Source organism: Dipodomys merriami, unplaced genomic scaffold (assembly GCF_024711535.1).
Source record: "Dipodomys merriami isolate MVZ:Mamm:240054 unplaced genomic scaffold, mDipMer1.0.p SCAF_12, whole genome shotgun sequence".
Classification (NCBI taxonomy): domain Eukaryota; kingdom Metazoa; phylum Chordata; class Mammalia; order Rodentia; family Heteromyidae; genus Dipodomys; species Dipodomys merriami.
Genome location: NW_027202493.1, coordinates 10,840,816 through 10,859,247, shown reverse-complemented (window position 1 = coordinate 10,859,247; position 18,432 = coordinate 10,840,816). Strand labels below are relative to the sequence as shown.

At 37.0% G+C, this 18,432-nt stretch overlaps 1 protein-coding gene and 1 long non-coding RNA gene across 4 annotated transcripts in view; both read left to right on the top strand.

The window, feature by feature from the left end:
• The window catches only part of Nrg1 (neuregulin 1), a 1,056,971-nt gene that overhangs the window by 744,088 nt on the left and 294,451 nt on the right, over positions 1-18,432 (top strand). The window lies entirely within an intron of this gene.
• Positions 776-1,734, top strand: LOC138823013 (uncharacterized). The gene is made up of 3 exons (XR_011370713.1): positions 776-893; positions 1,198-1,274; positions 1,656-1,734. It is a non-coding gene; the product is annotated as an uncharacterized lncRNA (long non-coding RNA).

Sequence of the window (18,432 nt, the reverse complement as noted above, 5' to 3'; positions counted from 1 at the left end):
CTAAAAGTAACCAGCAAACAAACAAACAAGGCTGGAAGAATGGCTCAGTGGCACAGCACCAGCCTATCAAGTGTGACACTTTGAGTTCAAACCCCATTACCATCATCACAAAAAAGATCTAACAAAACAAAGAAAACAATGATGAACACACACACAAAAAAACACAACCTAAACATAGCAATGTAAGTGAATCCCAAGCTATATCTTCAGCTTCTCTCTGGACATCCTTCTCAAAAGTTACTTCTACTACCATCTTAATAGCAGAGCAAGTAAATCTAAGTCTGGCTTCACTGTCTTGAGGGGAAGCAGATGTAGGTGAGAGAAAATCCTCTCCCACCTCGTCATGTCCTAGTATGAATGCTTTATTTGAGAGGCGTTTTTATTTTGTATCTTTTCCTTACAGATCTTTTTTTAAAAATCATCAGCCTGAAAACAGTGCTCGTACAAATCAGCTTCATTAGCTCTAACGCAGAGCCTCATCGTTGGGATATATGATCAGACACTGTTAGCAAATCTCAATTACAGGCTTATGTGAAAAACTAGGTTTAGGCTGTCATTACTCAAAGGACTACAAGTTTTCCTGCTTGAGGTTTTCACTTTGGACAAAAACACCAAAGTTCCCTCCTGGTTTTTTTTGACCAGTTATTCAATGAGATATCAAATAAAAAGGAGTCACCATTTATCCAGCCAGAGAACCTATGCCATGACAGCATACTTTAATTCCCAGTAATTGTGTCACGCACTGATGGAAATTCAGCTTTTATTTCAGCAACCGAAATGGTTCATCCTGGACCTCTGACCACACTTGAAGATTTTTTTATGGTGAATCTGCCCTGTATATTGACCCATGAGTTCAAGATCTAGTGAAGTTTCTGCAGATTCTCTTATACCAGGTAAGATGGTTATGTTTGTTTTGCTTTGTAATACAATCTAGCCATATCTAGTCCACTATTGAAAAGCATAAAGTAGCATACCATTCAAGAGCTTCTATGGTCCATCCATGTGTTCAGGTTTTCATGAAGGAGCACAGACTGTACCATGGTACAGTCTTCTGCAAGTTGGCATAATAGTATTGAACTTTAGTGATCTTAGAGGGTGAGAGTGGAATAAATTAAAGGAATAGGTTATATGTTTTCTAATACAGATGGCTTAGTGATATGTGGAGTATTTATTCAGTTTCTTTTCTGTGTTTCGTAGAATGATGGGATTCAGGTGGAGGAATGTAGCCAGAAACAAGAATCACTTCAGACTTGAAGCAGTAAACCCAAATAGAGGTAAGTGTTTTGAGGCTGGCTTCAGAGAACCAGGTCTTTGCTCCTCATGTGTATGGTAGCTTCCTTTACTACTCTGGTCCAAGCCCTTTGAAGCCTCTTGCCCACTGGAGGTGTTTCCACCACATGTACTGATTACTAATTCCTGTAAACTACCTAGGTGCTCTGGCAGAGGCTTATGCAGATACGTATGTTTCTAATTACTAGGAAATGGTTAGAATGTGACTTGGACTAGACATTCACAGCTCATAATCAGGAGGAAATAATGCTTTGTTGTCCAAACTGAGAAACTAAGAGCTTTGTTTTAATCATTTTCCTCCTTCCTTTCTCTCTCTTTTTTTTTTTTTGTTTTGCTATCCATGCATGGGCAATATCATAATCTAGCAAGACAAGAAATTCATGCACTTGGTATGGCTATTTCTTCCCAGACATCGGACATCCTACATCTGTTATCTGATTGGCCATCCACCCACTTTCTTGTTACAAGTATTTGCTGGGATTCTGTGCTCTTCTGTTGTTGGCTGAAACTATGTAAAAAAGTTCAAAGAATAAATGTAAACTAATTAAATGTAAACTAATTAAAATAATTAAAAATATCTATCTCCATAGTGTTTGTGCATAATTTTTTGCTTTTCAGATTCTTTTACTTACTGGGCCAATAAGGACTAAAGCTGATACTAGAGTGTGTACAATGAAAACTGAATGTACTATGGATTGAAATGGGCAAAGAAATTAGTAAAATACTACAGTCTGTTCTTGATTATGCTATCATAATTTGTATGTTTAAATCTGTGTGTCTCCATCCTTAGGACAGAGCTACTATTATTGCTGGTGGATTTTGCAACCTAGTCTTGACTCATTCAGTGAATCACAGAAGACCATTGAGGTCCAAATTCTCAGTCCATCAGAATCCCCTTTCTAGTGATGACAAACAGCCTTACCCTTCATAATCCTCTTGAGAATTCTCCAGTCCTTGAGTGTAGAATTACTTGAACAAAGAAAGGGATGTTCTAATACTCCCGTAACTTTATTATGTCCCAAGAAGTAGAGAAGAGTTCCATACCCCTGAACAATAAGAAAAAAAAATGTGGTCTTGCTTTCTTCTAGAAGAAATCTGCCAAACTGCTTAACATAGGCACAGACTGGCAAGTGGTGGGAATCTGGGGACATGGAATGATTTAAATATGGGTATATGGAGAACCTCATTATCCTGATATCATTTGTGATCAAGCTCAAGACTGAGCTGACTTCTAGTTCTCTAACCCTTCTTTTATAGTATCTGACAACTTGTATCAGTCCTATAACATTCATCACTGAAAATGGTGGTTATGCTTTTCTTTTTAATTTGTAACAAAGCAACAACAGAAGCATTGACCAGAGAACACATCCATTTACTAGAAAAATGCATCATTATTTACCATAGACATATGTGATATGAGTGCATTTTGTGTCACTCTACAAATATTTTTGGCACATCATAAACATTTTCCCCAACAATTAAACATCATTTAACTCACATCTATCGATTGAGCAGTAAATTTTAAATAAATACCAGTGAGTGCAAAAAGTCCCCATAGCTCAGTTTAGAAATGAAGATGACTCTAAAATAATTACAACTAGCACTTAATGAACATTATCCCTCCTCAGGTATATTTCACCTCACTTGGTTTTCATAGAACCTTGTGACATGAATGTATGTCCTTATATACAGAGAGAGAGAGAGAGAGAGAGAGAGAGAGAGAGAGAGAGAGAGAGAGAGAGAGAGAGAGAGAGAGAGAGAGAGAGGGAGAGAGAGAGGGAGAGAGAGAGGGAGAGGGAGAGAGAGAGAGAGAAAATATACATAGGGGAAAATAAGTAGGTTATACTTAGGTGAGGAAGAGTGAAGTAAATAAGTAGGTTATACTTAGATAGTAAAGGAGAGGCTGAGATTTCAGAAAGTTATCCATAGTCACCAGCAAGTTATTTGACAGAGTTGAAATCTAAGCCTAGATATTTCTGATTCTAGGGCTTAGGGTGTTATCTACTAAGCTTTTACCAAGTGAACATTGAAATATAAAAGGTCACTCAAGAGACAGACTAGATGGTAATTGTGATATAATAGGCTATTTATTCTCTAACTAGCCTGCAGACTTCAGAGCCAGAGGGTAGTCTCCTAACTTTCACTAGGAGTCTGTCCTACTCCACCCTAGATAAACAAACAAAAAACAAACAAAACAAAAACCAAAACCAAAACCAAAATGAGGAATCCACAAGTCTTGATTTGACATTTACTCCTAAGTTCCCTGAGGACACTCCACCTACACCCATCCAATTGACCCCTAATATATATTCCTTTGCTTTGGTTGGTGACCTTTGTCCCCATTTATTAAACCTTCAACACCCAGTGCTACTTGTAACTTCAAAGGAGAGTTAAAATTCCCAGAGTCCTTCAGAAACATCTGTTTTCCAGGGTGGGATCCACCTGGGAAAGGCTGTATTCTTTTACCCTTGTTTATACTTACTTTGTTTCTTTATAACACCAGGTCATTAACAGTAATTCATTTCAATTTAATTTTGCATTGATTGCCTATCTTTTGATCTCTCAGGTTTTCTTCTTTCCCCCCAAGAGAATAAAATTACACTGCATCATTTCCTTTATTCAAAAAAAGGTGACTTCCAATTTATTTTGGCTCAGATTACCACCTGAGGTGTAAATATTATTGATTGGGATAATGTTTATTTTATAGAATTGTTAAACAACCAAAGATGAGATAAGAAATGCCTCCATGGTTTGTATTACTCATAGTCAATATTACTTTGTATATCTCCCTTCCTAGAAACATTGGCTTTTTAACAGAAGATAAACAACCAAATCCAAGATCCAAACAGTGAATTTCTCATTGTGGTATTAGTTTTCAGATGCAGAAGATTCATAGATCTGGCATACATACCATGATTATGGGGCGAGTGGGAGTCTAGAGAACATACTTGGTAAGACTCCCATCATTAGGTGGCTGTGGTGGTGGCTGAATTGAGGTAGTGACTGAAAATCAGAGACTCCAAGAGAAGTATAAAAATAGAATCGGGGCTGGGAAGGTGGCTCAGTGGTAGAGTGCTTGCCTTGCAAGCCTGAGGCCCTGGGTTTGATTCCTCAGCACCATATAAGCAAAAAGAAAAAAGCCGGAAGTGGCGCTGTGGCTCAAGTGGTAGAGCGCTAGCCTTGAGCTGAAGAGCTGAGGGACAGCGCCCAGGCCCAGAGTTCAGGCCCCACAACCGGACCCAAAAAAAATAAAAATAAAAATAAAAATAGAATCGATCAGGAGCTTTGTCATCATTCTTGTTTAAACTTATTTTGCATTATTAATTCCATTCATTTTCTCCAAACTAATTAGTAATTACTTTTTACCAATAAGGAATTCAAACCTAAGAGAATTAAAACAATTTAGTCAAGACCAAATATCCCAAAGGCAAGTTCATAATTTGGATCAGACTTTTATTTTTTCCTGACAGCAAAATCCTTGATTTTCTACTCTAACACAATCTATTTATAATCATACACACACACAAAAAGTGTTGTCTGTCCTCCCTGGAATGACCTGGGTATTCCCAGCAAAACTCACTTAGAGGGAGGATGGTTTTAAGTGACAATTAATTGATGATTAAATTAAATTTCCCATTGTAGGTCACTGATGGAAAGTAGAAAGGGACAACTGCATGTTAGGGGAAATTTCTGTTATATTTTGGTGGTTGTGTACAACCTTGCTTGTATTCCTGAATAGATGCTAAGAGATGAGGCCAGGGTAGAGTCATAGTACCCAGGTATGTGTATTAGGCTCCAAGGGAGTATGGAGAGAATGGAGATCCACAATGCCAGGTGCTGTTAATTCGAGTGGGCCATGTTATGGCCCTCCATCATCATTGAGAACTAGGCAGGTTTGAAACAAACGAAAGGAACAAGTGATAGAGTCATAGAAATATGTCAGAATGAAAGAGAAATACAAGTCTCAAAGGAAGTTTCAACTCCCTCCAACACCCACAGCTAAGAAAGGGATAGTACTCTCCAAGGGCAAGACAGAGATTATAGATTTAGGCAATTCTTTGCCAGACTCATCACGGAAAAATTGCACCCGTCCAGTAGTAGATCTGTGGAAACTTTTAGAAACTGAGCTAATTGTGGTGTTCTTAGTGAGCCTCAGGAAATGGGAAGGTACTTTTCCCTTTTGGGCTTGTATTTTTTCCAATTTCCCTTGTTCAGGAAAGAATTAATTCTTTAACCAATGTAACCTTCTGCTATGATTTCTCAACTCCATGAAGGAGAGTAATTATAGATTAATAAGGGACTGAAATAGAAAATGCTACGTGTGTAGCAGGTAAGTGGGAAATGTTCTGTCTTGTAAACTGTATTGTTTCAGTTCCTGGCAACACAGAAGAACAATTCTCACCTATGTGGCTCTGAATAGATTCTAGAATTTACCTCATTTTTCTACAGATGGAAATTTTGAGTCTCTGAGACCAACGCTAAAAGTAAGAAAAACTTACTTCTCTTAGCCTAGATTTTTTTTCTTCTTGAATGAAGTGGTTTTCAGTCTTTCACATACATGTTAGTTGGATACCATTGTCAGAATATTTTTTTCACAGTGAACTGAGATGTCTAGTTTTAATTTATTGAATTTATTGAGAACCTTCAATAGATGAGATGCTGAATAAATGTCTTATATATACTATTCATTCCAAATACATTTCTTGAATAACCTCTGTGTACTTCCTACTATGTGTTTGGGTGCAAATATCAACATACTGTCTCTTAATTATCTCAATGCCTCTGAGGAAAAAAATGTAGTCTATCCCTATTTTACAAATAAAGATTCAGAGAAGTTATGTAACATACATGATGTCATCAAATTGATGTGCAACAGAATAAAATCAAAGGGGTTAGATTCCTTTCACTTACAGGACTTTGTTGAGTCTGTTGTTGATTTTTGTGTTTAGTTTTTTGGGTAGGTACTGGGACTTGAACTCAGGGCCTAGGTTCTGCTTTTTAGTTCTTTTCAGCTCCATGCTGGTACTCTACCCCCTTGAAGCCACAGCTCCAATTCCAGTTGTTTGTGGGTTCATTGAAGGTAAGAGTCTCACAGACTTTCCTACTTCCTTAGATTTCAGCCTCCTGAGTAGGTTGAATTCTGGGTGTGAACCATTGATACCCAGCTGACTTACTGAACATATTATTACTATCATCAGCATCCGTCATTTTACAAAGGTGTTGCCATTTAACAAAGCAATTCATGACTACAATGTATCTTGATCAATGTCAACCATTTCCCCCTTACCTCTTCTACCCATTCCTTCCCTCTTCTTAATTTTGTAAATTATACAATAGATTCTTGACTGAGTTTTCATCCTCTTCTCCTCTTCATTTATCTATCTCTTTCCTCTTTGCCCTACCACACTCCTTTCCAGTACCTACTTCCTGGTGTTTTATTTCGAATTGTTATTTTTGGCTTTCTGGAGAATTACACTATTTGACATCTCTGTTGAATATACATATTTCAGTAAATACATTTGGATACATGAACATACCACCAAATATATTATGAGTTTGTAAGCTAACTCTAGCTTCTACATGTAAATGGAAACATTCACCCTTTGCCTCAATGGGCCTGGATAACTTCATTTAACATAATTTTTTCCAAGTCTTTCCAATTCTTTACAAATGGTATAATATCATTCTTTCTAATGTATGAGTAAAATTCCATTGTGTGTATGTGTGTGTGTGTGTGTGTATGTATGTATGTAGCATATTTTCTTAATCCATTTGTGTATATATGGACATCTGGGCTGATTCTATATCTCAGTTATAGTGAATAGTGCTGTAATACACGAGCTTGTGCTGGTGGCTTTATTGTATCCTGGTTTGTAATCTTTTGGGTAAATGCCCAGGAGTAGAATTGATGGTTCATAAGATAGTTCTATGTTGAGTTTTTTGAGAAACCTCCATACTGCTTTCCATAGTGGTTGTACAAGTGTACATTCCCACCAACAATCTATGAGGGTTCCCTTTTGGCAGCATCCTTGTCAGCATCTGTTATTGTCTGCTTTCTTGATAATGTCCATTCTAACTGGGGTGAGATGGAATCTTAATGTTGTTTTGATTTGTATTTTCTTTATGGCTAAAGATGTTGAGCAGTTCAGACTTCAGAAACTCTTATCAAACTCACTCTTGAGAACCACAGCTTTCTGGGTTTGGGTTTTTTATTTTTTTTTTAATTTTATTGTCAAGGTGATATACAGAGGGATTAGTTACATAAGAAAGCATAGTAAGTATATTTATTGTCAAACTTGTTACCCCCTCCCTCATTTTTCTCCCACTTTCCCTCCCTGCAACCCCCTACCCAATTTGTACAGATCATTTCCGACATATTGTCTTATGAGCATCCTTGTTGCATTGGTTACCCCCGTGTTCTTTGTCTCACCATTTTGTTGTTCCCCTTCCCTTCCCCTGATTCAGATAAATGTAATACCCAAGTGCCAAAATCAGATACAGTGATGACAGGAGATAAACCATAGTGGGAAAAACACAAAAGAAAAAAAGAAATCATGCAGTGCATTACAAACAACAACAAAGCAAAACCTTTTGTGTCCATGTCTTAAAGTTCATTTCTCTTCACATCATCTTATATGGTCATATGTACATAGCTATTGAGCTATTCTGCTCATCTGTTAAGATTATCCTGGATGTATACTAATTATTACAATAAGACAGTGAGCTCCCAGGAGTTGAGATTCACCCCTAAGCCCTAGTCTCAGATGCTGTATGCTTCCCACAGTAACGTTACCAAATCTGACAAATTTATGTTAAGGGATAAAGCTAGAGGAAATCACCAGTAACTTTCATTTTCTCTTAGATGCATTGTACATACATCTGTGTGCTTTTCTAATCATTAAAACTTGGAAGGAATGGTGGGGGGAAGGTAGCAAGCAAGTAGGCAAGCTGGGAGGCAGATATTTCAGTAAATACCTCTCAAATCATACCTTTTATAGGTTTATTTAGAACCTAGAGATGAACTAGGAGATGCCATCCTGTGAGCCTGTTTTATGGTTTATCTATTGGTTGGCTGGGCCAAGGTCTCCATGTATGACACAGTTTTCTGAGGGAATTTGTTCCTACACACCAAAGTTCTTATGCCAAACTAAAGGAAAAATAAAGCTAACAATGTGACAATAGAACCTAAGTCAGCAGGCTAGTGGGTTTATGGAGGGTTACCATTAAAATGTCTCTAGTGATGGACCAAAACAATTCTCTGTGACCTAGAAAAGTTAAAGAGCATTTCTGCATAATCTAGATATTTTTGTGGAGTCCTTCCTGCTGTTTCTAGAGTGTTTATGAGCTATCATATTTATGGTGAAACTTGGAAGGTAGGTCTATAAATGCATCTAGTTAGTAGTATACTGATTTAACATAAATTAAAGTTACTTCAAAGTTCTAAAGGTAAGGGTGAGGGTGCTGCTCAAGAGGTAGAGCACTTTTAGTCAGGACAAGAGCCCTGAGTTAAAAACCCTAGTGCTGAAGAAAAAAGAATTAAAAGTCAATGATATAAAAAAATGCAGTTAATATTTACATAATTTATTTAATAGCTACATACCAATGATTTGTAGTTTGTACTGATAAAATGTTTTCTATCATTTGAACTGTTTAATAAGCATAGCTCTATATGATTACTAGCTAGCTACACTTGCATTTCATTTCTCCATCTTCATTTCTGACATTTTCAGCCAAAAAAACAAAAACAAAAAAACAAAAAAACCCTTGCTGTGGAAAAAGATTAAAGTTTAAGTTGGCTTGTCAATTTCTTCCAACAAAAGTTAGAAAGAAAGCTTCAGATTTTTCAGGTTTTATCCATTCCTTCTTCATCTTAGATTACTGAAAGGAATGTGAGTACTAGATCTAAAATGGAATTCTTCTTCAGCAGGTATGTACAGAAGTCTTTTTTTGGACCAAAAGCTGTCAGTGAACTGTCACTATCAAGTCAAGATAAAACTAGGTCTGTGCAGATAACCATAGAACACACTGGAAATCTGACTCATTTTCTGTTCTTTGATGGTTCTGGTGACTTAATAGAGTTCAAGATACATAATAGTTCAGAAAACAAATGTTGAAACATTGAAAGCTTTATCTGCACACTGGTGGACACATACCTCAGCTGTTCACTTGCAGATAAGATTCTCACAGACTTTTCTGCCTGGTTTGGCTTTAAGTTTAATCCTCAGATCTCAGCCTCATGAGTAGCTAAAAATTACAGGCATGGACAATCAGTGTCCAGCATAAATTTTATTTCTTTTTTTGTAGTATAAATGCCAAGGCATAATTCCTAGCTCCTGTGGTAGTTTCTTGTTTTTAAAGGGACTGCCCTAATACTTTTCCAAATGACTATATTATTGTACCTTCCATCAACAAGACAACAGTGATCTAACTTTTTTTTTTTTTTTTTTTTGTCGGTCGTGGGGCTTGAACTCTGGGCCTGGGCGTTGTCCCTCAGCTCTTCAACTCAAGGCGAGTGCTCTACCACTTGAGCTACAGTGCCACTTCCAAGTGATCTAACTTGTCTGCATCTTCATCTGCACTGGTTGTTATCACTAGTTCTATTGTAGCTGTTCTGACAGTGATATCTGATTGTTACTTCCTTGCATTTCCTTAATGCCTAGTGCTGTTGGATGTCTTCCCAAGTGTTTTTCGCCATCTGCATATCCTCTTTTGTGAAATGTCTTTTGTGACTTATGTCTATTTTAAAATAGATGTTTATTATTGATGTGTTTTTTGAGAAATATTTACATATACTTTTTTTTCTTGTAGGTACTAGCCTTTGAATTCCAGGGTTACTTTTTGCTCAATGGGCACTCTGCCACATGCGTGCACTATGTCTCCAGCCTGGCTATTGGTTGGTTACTTTGGAGTTTTGAGGGCTTTTCTGCCTCAGCTAGCTTTGAACCATGATCCTCTGATCTTAGCATCTTTAGTAGCTAAGATTACAAGAGTGAGTCACTGGTACCCAGCTCTGGTGATATATTCTTGATATCAACTCTTTGCTGAATATATGTTTCACAAATTATTTCTTCCATATTAGGAATTTTCTTTTTATTCTCTTTACTGGATTCATATAGTATAAGAAGTTTTATTTTTATTAAAATAAGTTTTATTACTAGATATCAAAAGTTTCTTCTCATTGAAAAACTTGTCCTAGCTAATATAAAGTCATATTTTAAATATTCTTAGAATCATAGACTCATATCTACTAATGTTATAGAAATTTAACCTGCACAATTAAAATACTAAACAGAATCCTTAATTATAAATTAATTGTCCATTGTTACTCAAACCTGTAAATTCACTTCAAATAACTCTATGCCAAGGAATAAGGATAAAAAACTCATAATTTGTTGTTTCTTTGCTTCAGGGACTTAGATTTTACTGATTATACATAAATTTCAGCTTCCTTTCAGGAAGCTCATGGCATTAGCTTCATTTCCTTTTGATGAAAAAAGATAAATTCTTAATTTCTCCTTTAACTCTGAAACTTGAAGAAATGAAGTAACATGTATGTCGCTCTATAAATACTCAATAAGAAAATTCTCACAGTCTTGCCCTCAACTTCCCAAACTCCATTTGGCAGGCCAGATGTTATTTCTTTGGACATAGACATTGCTCTTAGAAAAAAAAAGAAGTTATGATAGCTAGATAGCATTGAGGAAAACTGTTCCTAACATTAAAATTTAAGGCAGAAATTTTTCTAGACTGTTATGTAAAAATTAAGTTTATCTTTGGTGCAATAATAGAATTGACCTTTGAAAATTCACACAGAGTTGACTTTCACAATGACAGGATTATGAATGACCATTTTTATTTTTGCATTTTAGATAATATGTGATTTTTTAAGCAGGTGTTACTTTAGGGCATCATAATATTTACTATGGAGAACATACTTTATTCTGTAAAGTAAATTTGCTTTGAGTATAGGAGAGGATTGATCAGTGACTAAGTATCACAAGGTAACATGCCATCATAGTTGTTCCCACAGTGATGAGTCATGATGTCAGAAACTCTTTGAGACCATGACTCAATGAACCATTGAGACAGCAGATGGAAGTTGTAGTAATTCTTCCACATGTATTCTATCCTTGCTTTACATAATATCACTAATAAAAATGAATGAGCTGGGTATTTCTCCCAGAGAGATTATATGAAGATCTTGCATGTATTCAGACTTGTCTGAACATGGCTATTCTGGTTTTAAACTGAACTTTTACCAAATGCCACAAAACAACAACAGCAAAGGTCATCTGACTTTGAATTCCTAAGAAAAGACTTTTCTTGTGATAATTACACTTTCTCTGGAAAACACATTCATTGATCACAAATTTTCATCAGGTTACTTACCTTTAATAGTACATGGTCGTATTATTCAGTTTTAAATATGGGCAGGGAATATGTATGACGATCTTGGTGCTCTATTGCACTGAGATTAAGACAATTGTTTCAGACTTGAAATGCACTTTCCCTGATGGTTTTAGTTGGTACATGCTTTAGGCTAGGTTTCTATGACACCATCAGATGCAAATGACTTGGCAGCCATGGTGGCTGCTTGCTGTTTGTATCATCTCCGTGGTAGCAAATATCCAGGATGCTAGAAGCACATTCTTCATTCTATGAGTCACTTTATGTACCTGGGAACTTGCAAACCTTCCTCTGACACTCTGATAACAATATCTAGAAAATCATTCTCCTTTCAAGGTTGTGCAAGGATCTTATAGAACAGCTATACTTTAGAGACATGAGAGAGATCATTTGAAAAGTCAACCTGGTTTTTCAACAAGACACTAGAAATCTAATGCTAAGAATGGCCTCCAAGGCCAAAGGCAAAGCGGCAGGTACTTTAAATTGCAGACTATGTATTACAAGTTTGTGACCTTCAACTATGAGACTCAATATTTTTTTGTAAAGGCATGAAAGCACTTTAATTGGATTGTTATTGCAACAATTCAATATTTAGTGCTGGTATAAGGTCAATGTTTAATAAATGCTAGTTAACTCTCCCCTTTACAATAGATATCAAAATGATCTTATTTTATTTTTTAATGCAGAGGATGAAATTTTTTTCCTATTTCTGAAACATATAGAAGTCCAATTCTTCGTGATGGCCACCTCACTATGGCCTAAGTGAAGACAGACTGCTACTCATTTGGGGTTCAGCTATAGGAAAAGGAGAACACCTGCCTCTCTCCCTTTAAACAATGTCTGCTTCACATATGCAAAAGCTCCACCTTCTGCAGGTTTACCTGAGCCTAGGCTCAAAGAATTGTGCTCATTATGAGCTAAAGGAAGTCAGATTCACTTTGCCCCTCTGGCTCTTTGGCACCTTGCATGTCCTCATTTGGAAAGCATTCATCATTTCTATCTCACAAAGCAACTCTATTGTTGCTTTATTTCTACTACAGGGAAAAGTTGGAACACTTCATTTAAGACTGTGGAACAAGTCAAATCTCTGAAGAAGAGGTTTGAAAGTTAAATCCAAGTTGCTGCTAGCTATTCTATAATGTAATTGTTTAAGGCTCTTTTTTTTTGTAGAATTTGCTAAGCTCATCTTTGATGGTTTTTCATAAAGCCTGTGATGGAGCAAAAAGTTTTATTTCCAGAGTATATAAAAAATAATGTATTTGGGCTGGGAAGGTGGCTTAGTGGTAGAGTGCTTGTCTTGCATGCATGAGGCCCTGGGTTTGATTCCTCAGCACCACATAAGCAGAAAAAGCTGGAAGTGACACTGTGGTTCAAGTGGTAGAGCACTAGCCTTGAGCTGAAGAGCTGAGGAACAGTGCCTAGGCCTAGAGTTCAGGCCCCACAGCCAAAATATAATAATAATAATAATAATAATAATAATAATAATAATAATAATAATAATAATAATAATAATATACTTGTCTAAAAAAACAAAAGGAAACAAAGAAATAGGAATCAATTTGTTGAGGATACACTGTTAAAAACAGTTTCAATTGAATCAACTGTCTGAGGACTGTCAAGCTCAATTTCAACTAGACTGATCAAGGTAGGGGTGGACCTCAAACTTGGGGAGAAAAACGACCTTTTATAACTACCCAGTAAAGTATTTTTGATATCCTGTGCATCTCAGAGAGCAGGAAAATTAAATAGCCAATCATTCCTTTTGTTTTAGTGGGTATTTTTATTTTTATTTTTATTTTTTGGTTTTGTGAGTTTTTCAAACTCTCATAACAATCTGCTCACATATGTATCTCCCACCCCAAGTGGAAAATTAGAAATTTACTTCCTCTATTGATAATAGACAGAGAATCATAAGAAATGAATAATGGAATTGGGAGGTAAGAGGATTGTTCCATTCACAGAAAATCCAACAAGATAGACCTAGATAAGAAACTGTATGAATGGGGCTGGGAAGGCAGCTCAGTGGTAGAGTGCTTGCCTTGCATGCATGAGGCCCTAGGTTCAATTCCTCAGCACCACATAAGCAAAAAGAAAAAAGCCAGAAGTGGCACTGTGACTCAAGTGGTAGAGTGCTAGCCTTGAGCTGAAGAGCTCAGGGACAGTGCCCAGGCCCAGAGTTCAGGCCCCATGACCGGAACCAAAAAAAAAAAAAAAAAAAATGAACAAGGGTAAAATTGGAGAAAATAGCAGCTAACCAAGAAAAATATTGTCTTGCAGTTGTAAGACAATAATGCTTTTGAATAATGCGTTTCTATTACATATTTAATGTGAAAAATATGACTCTAGAAACTATTCTAGAGACTTTTTAATAATATAGCTTTCTTAGATCTCTTCTTATCTTGAATCAATATCAATGACATAATGCTTCAAAATGGTCTGGAGAAGAAGATGCATAATAAAATGTTCTTGTGTGCTCCTATATGTGAATTATCTTACTTGTGTGGAATTCTAAGTAGGTGAAACTAAATTTTAATCTTTTTTTTTTTGTCTGTCATGAGGATTGAACTTGTGGGGCCTAGGCACTGTCCCTGAGCTCTTTTTGTTCAAAGATAGTGCTCTATCACTTTGGGCCACAGCTCTACTTCTCATTTTCTAGTGGTTGATTGGAGAGAAGAGACTCATAGGTTTTCAGCCCAAGCTGGCTTTGAACTGTAATCATCAAATCTAAGCCTCCTCAATCACTAGGAGTATAGGTGTGAAACACCAGTGCCCAGCTTGATCTTTTCTGTATCTAATCTGTATAAGGGCCAAGGTGGCATCAGTGAAAGAAAGACATTAACCCAATTGATTTGTGAGTAGCTTGACAGGACTCAAACATTTTATTACTTCATCCTATTTCGCTGTTTCCCAGTGCTATGATGAAGAAAATCATTCTCCCCTTGGAAGTCTCAGATTGTTGGAAGCAGAATAGTTACTTTTGACTGTTGAAAATCCAGCAAGAAAAAGAGCATGTCTAACAACTAAAATTCTCTTTCAAAAAGCTATTTTTCCCTTTTGAACCTTACCAAGCCTACTTCTAAAATAAGAAAACCTAATTTATAATATCTATGATGTATTTATCCCTGGGGGAAGATCAAACAAACATATTATTTAGCTGCTGCCTTTACAGTAAGATGAATCAAAGAGAATTTCATTTAGAAAGAGCTGCCCCCAATATTTGTTGAAAGGTAGTAGCAAGTCTGGTCACTTGAGGACCGCACAGTAGAAGAAGAAAGCAAGGATGGCTGGTATAACCATAGCACCCATTTACAAATGAATTTCTCTAAGAGTCTTGTACTCATTTGTCAAGATTACTGAGCACATGATTTGACTCATTCTGTGTATTTCACCTTCTGAGTAACAGGTGTGTTCTGAATGTAATATCTGAGGTCTGCATAGAAACCTGAAGTAATAAAAAAAAACTCAAAAGACCATAATCAGAATGATACTGGTGATTCTACTCTTTCATCCTCTCTGATTGTCTAAAAATTGACTCTTAAACACCCTTGGATCCCTAAGTCCTAGAAGATTTGCCTTTGTTCCATATGAGAGTCTGTCCTTCAAGAAAACTGCTATGGTACTAGCAATTTTCTTCCTATAAAGGATGAAGAAATGTTCTTTCTATTGCCAGATCTACAAAATAGAGAACTGAGAGGAAACTAACTTTCAAACAGAGTAATTCGTTAATGTTTGAATTAAACTTCAATTTTTTTCTTTATTTACATTCTTGTAAAGACTATTAGCAGAGGGCCTAGGATATATTTAATTCTCAGACTAAAAAATAAGAAGAGAGCATGAAGGAGGGGAAAGGAAAAAATAGTATTAACAGACATTTATGGAGGTTATAGCACTATTAGGCACTGTTTATATCAGACAAACCCTTTCAATCAAAGTTGATTCTCTGAATTGAGTCATAAGGATAATTCATTCAACAGCCACCTTACATCCAAAACCCCTGTTGTTTTCCTGATGTGGATATGATGTTTTCAGAAGCAATGCAGAAGCTGATGTCCATCTGGGGATGTGTGTGGATGAGGAGGGCATCCTCTGGGCTGTGAAGTTCATAGAAAAACTGTTCTTCCTGTAGATACAAGAGGCTTTGGGTGTGCAGAAGCAGTAATGGAAACTAGGCCTTTGGATTTACCCCCTTTGAATACCTCATTTGTGTTTCTTATGAGTTGATAAAAGTATTTGAGGTGAGTTAGAGCTGAATAAATGTCAATAAGGCCTCACATCCTGTGCCTGACATCCATGCTGACCAAGATTGGGCCAGGAGGGAAAATGAGAAAAAGATGAACCCAAGTTCTGCACTCTAATAATCATGGGGCAGAGGTTCTCAGGTCATTGAAAATACCTTCCATGCAGTTATCTTATCTAGATTATTTCTCATTGGAGCAGTAAAGTCTAGAAAATTAAAGGAACATGAAGAATAGGCCTACTCGAAGTTTCCATTTGAAAAGCTACTGTCCGTCTTGATGAGAGAGTCCTGAAAAATAACAAGGAATCCAACCACAATAAGAAATATCTATACCTCATGTAGTTAAATAAAGAAGATGCCACCATATAAAAATACAAAGATACACAGCAGACATTTGGTACTATGAGTATCTGTTTCTAAGGAGACCACCACTGAAGCATAATCATGCATGCTCAGGATGTATAGAGTTGAGTACTCTGAAATTACTCAATTCTACTGTTGTCGTGCATACAGTAAACCTGAGAATCCATAAACTGAACCAGTAGGCTACATCTCTGTTGGAGAAGTTACTGTTGTACACATCATCACTTCTGGCAAAAACCTAGGTCATATTCAAATATGCTCTTTATATCCAACACTTTGTTCAGATGCCTGATTTATTTTTGCCATAATGCCATCCAATTTCTCTTAAAGACAACCCAAACTTTGAACAAATCTAAAATTTTCACTCTATAACTTCAAGTAAGCACAATGACTTCTACCAGTTTTGAGGGCACCCTTGGCTTTTTCACAAATTTAAGGGCAGAGAAACAGATCATATAACAATTTTAGTGTAACTGTCAGTCACATGGGACTAGTGCTTTTCATATCAACTGAGTTACATAATACATGAAGAATTTAAATTGTGTTTTTGAAATTTCTTTTGATTTTTAAGTTGACATATTTTAACCACACCTAGTCAAAAAAAAAAAACTTGTAATAAATCTTCAACTAAGGTAGGGTTTCTGTACCTCTATTTTATACTTAATTTTATACATTTTCATAGTCATTTCCAAGTTTCACTGGGAAAAAAGCTGAAGATAATTATCAGTGTAATCCAGGAACACAATACAATACAATACAATACAACCATCCCAGTGTTTAGTATATGCCCTTAAGGAAATGAAATCAACATGTTTAAATAACTCCTACATTCTCATGTTTATTGAATCCATGGTAGCCTGGATACAGAATCAACCTAAATGTTCATCAACCAATCAATCAGTAAACATCTGTGGCATATATGCACCATGGAATATTATTCAGCCATAGAAGTCCTGTCATTTCACAAAGATAGACGTTGAGGACATTATGTTAAAGAATAGGCACGGAAAGACAAGCACTATATGATTCCTCTCTGACTTGGAATCTAAAATAGTTGATCTCATAGATATTGAGAACCAGAATAATGGTTGCCAAAGGCTGAGGAGAGAGGCTAATCAATGAACAATGGGTTAGATTGGATAATGATATTATTTGATAAGAAGAATAAGTAACAATATTCTATTACACAGTAAGGTGAATTATATTGTAAAATGGAAAAAAAGAATTTAAGTGTACTCCATATAAAAACATGATGAGCTGGGGACCTGTATAATCTTAGTGTTAGGTTTTTAAAAAGAGGTAGGTGAGTAAGAACAGCACCAGCACGCACGTGGTATTCAGATAAGGGGTAGGTTTATTCAGTAGACCTGCTGGGACCAGGCAAGGGTGGCACTCCACGTGGCTGGGAAAGGCCTGGGAATGAGAGAGAGCTGGGAAGAGAGGAAAGAGAGAGAAAAGAGCAGAGAGAGGGGTAAGAACAGTAGCACTCACGTGGTATTCAGGTAAGGGGTAGACCTGCTGGGACCAGGCAAGGTTGGCATTCCACGTGGCTGGGAAAGAGAGAGAGCAAGAGAGCAAGAAAAGAGCAGCAAGAGCTAGAAACGAACAGAGAGAGAAAAAAAGGGAGAGTCTGGGCCTGGGCTAGCCCTTATGTAGGGTATGGGTGGGGAAAGGTGTGGCCACATCAAATTCAGATGTGACCTCAGCGGATGCAGATGTGACCTCTTCCAGGTGTCCCAGTTGCCTAGGTAACGCAGGTACTGGGTGGGGACTTTGCTGCGAGGAGGGTGGAGTCTGCTCGCCATCCAGGTGCAGACCTTACATTCCAGCCTTTTAATAATCATGAAATAGGGCGAGGATTCTCTCTGGCTACTTCCTGCTGACAAGGGGCGTCGACAATAGGGGTAAAAGGCTGGAATTTGGTCTCCTCCCAGAGAAGGCAGTGAGCAGCAGCTGTCCCTTGGTGGCGTGAGTCCTTAGATGAAATCTGGAGAAGTCTCATGAGCATTGAGGGGCTGGAAAAAAAATACTAGAGAGCAAATAAATGGCAAGAGGAAGGACTTGGGGCTGAAAATGTTGGTAGAAATGTCCCTAGTTACTTCTGACATCTGGCGACTAGGTAGAGAATTCAGGTG